This window comes from Oxyura jamaicensis, chromosome 5 (assembly GCF_011077185.1).
Source record: "Oxyura jamaicensis isolate SHBP4307 breed ruddy duck chromosome 5, BPBGC_Ojam_1.0, whole genome shotgun sequence".
In the NCBI taxonomy this organism is placed as follows: Eukaryota; Metazoa; Chordata; class Aves; order Anseriformes; family Anatidae; genus Oxyura; species Oxyura jamaicensis.
The window spans coordinates 26,003,217-26,005,253 of NC_048897.1; positions in this window are offsets into that span (position 1 = coordinate 26,003,217).

Consider the following 2,037-nt stretch of genomic DNA (forward strand, 5'->3'; position numbering starts at 1 on the left):
GAAAACAGATAAAGGAACAACCTCACATACAGCTCATTTTAGAATAATCTGTGGAAAAGGGATTAAAAGCTTTTTATAATGGAATTAAAGGTTAAAACTTTTCAGCAACTGAATTTTTTTGCTGTTTTGGTAGAAAAATTGAACCAACTCTGAAAAATAAACCTCTCGAAGTTTTCATGCAAGAAAAGCAGCCCCTTTTTAATTGCTCTGTGGGGCTGCTGCCCAAGAGATGGACATGTCAAGTTGCCATTCACAGGCCTCTGCAATACTCACAGCAGTGGAGGCTAGATCTCAGCTATGGGACGTCTCCAGACTGCCCACAAGTTGTGGCAGCCCTCATTTGGTGTCATGTGGCCATGCACATGAGTAGAATTGATTCCAGCCCTACTGTGCATGCCTTTACCCAAGCTCTGCAGCTCACCATTTGTTTGTGCAGGAGGAAGCATTAGGTGGTGTGGGCATTACTTATTTCCTGCACAGCTGCTCCTCGTCTCTCCAAGGGAAAGGAGCCAAATTGAAACAGCCCTGACTGTGGACTGTGCCAACAGGATGCAAATGGTCCACCTCCGGGGTCACATGTATTTTTTTTCTGCAGGGAACTGATGTACAGTCAGCTTCACAAGGAAGGAATATGGCTTGCCAATGGCCATGAGCACAGACATGCTGACCAACTAACCCCAGGGGCTCTGAGTGCTGCCAACAGCCATGTGGAATAGAGATTTCCACAAAAGATTTCCACCTCCCTGTTAACGCTGAGTGATTGGAGCTGTCTGCTGATGGGGATACCCAGGGGCATCAACATAAAAATTCTTACTGACTGCTTGGATAGAGTCCCTACAGGCTTCACCTTACCACTTCAGAGTAAATAAGAATAAGTAAGAGTCCTATAATTGATTTTCTCAAGGCCTCTCTCTCTTGAACAAGTCTTTAAAAACAATGCTTTAATGAGATGATTTTATTTAGCTGGTTAAAAAAGAAAAAATAATAAAAAAAAATACAAACAGGTGAAGCATTCGTCCAAGCTTTATCTTCTTTTTGTAACCACAAGCACGTATTTTCTGTAATACATATTGTGTGTTGTCAGGAATATAGACTTTTAAAAACTGAACTGGACAGCTTATTTGGGGCACAAATTAAACCTCTGAAAAATGTTGACTATTCTGTCCAAGGTGTGGCCTTATCAACACATAGCTCTAACTATAACCATTTGGTCCTTTGAAGGGTACAGGTTAGATTCTCCCCTCTCAACACAGTTTTGCCTAATGGGTACTTTCTCTGATGCGTCCAAATGAAGACTATTACTGATGGTACTTCTGCCTTGCTACCTAAAAAAGGCTGAATAGCCTGTGATATCAGTCTCTTTTACCATATCACTTTCCTAGTCAGACCATGCTGCAAGAAACACACTGTATGGGTAATAAAACTGCTTGAGTAGCAATGGGAAGTAAAGGGATGGGGAGTTGGAGGGGAGAAAACAGGTTTTTTATCCACTCATGCAACCATCATGTAACCAATCATTTCCACAGAGTTTGGATGTCACCTGGACTTGTTCTTTGGCATCAGACTAGGAGGAAGACAGATTTTCTTAACTTTGAATGGGTTGTTATTTGGTTATTAACTACTAAATCAGTAAATTGTTAGCATATCTGGGTCTGAATGTAGCAAGCTTGACTTGCTCATCCAGTTACTGATGTTGTGCATGCTTTGACATCAACTTCAGCAAGGAAGAGGATCTGAACCAGGAACTCCTATAAACAATTTTAATTTGAAATCAGATTAGCAAGTCTGAAATGCCAAGCGATAAGAGAAGACTTTCCTTCACAGACTTCCTTTAGCAGTCCTCAGCCAAGGGTATCAGGAGGGCACAGGCCTTTGGGTGCAAACAGGTAGAAATGCTGGTCCACCTTCCTCACAAAGTGTACAGTTGTAGCTTCTCCTTGGCAAGTTATTGAACATAATTAGAGATGGATTAAACCGAGATTTACCTTTTTGATTAAAAGAGAAGAGAAGAGAAGAGAAGAGAAGAGAAGAGAAGAG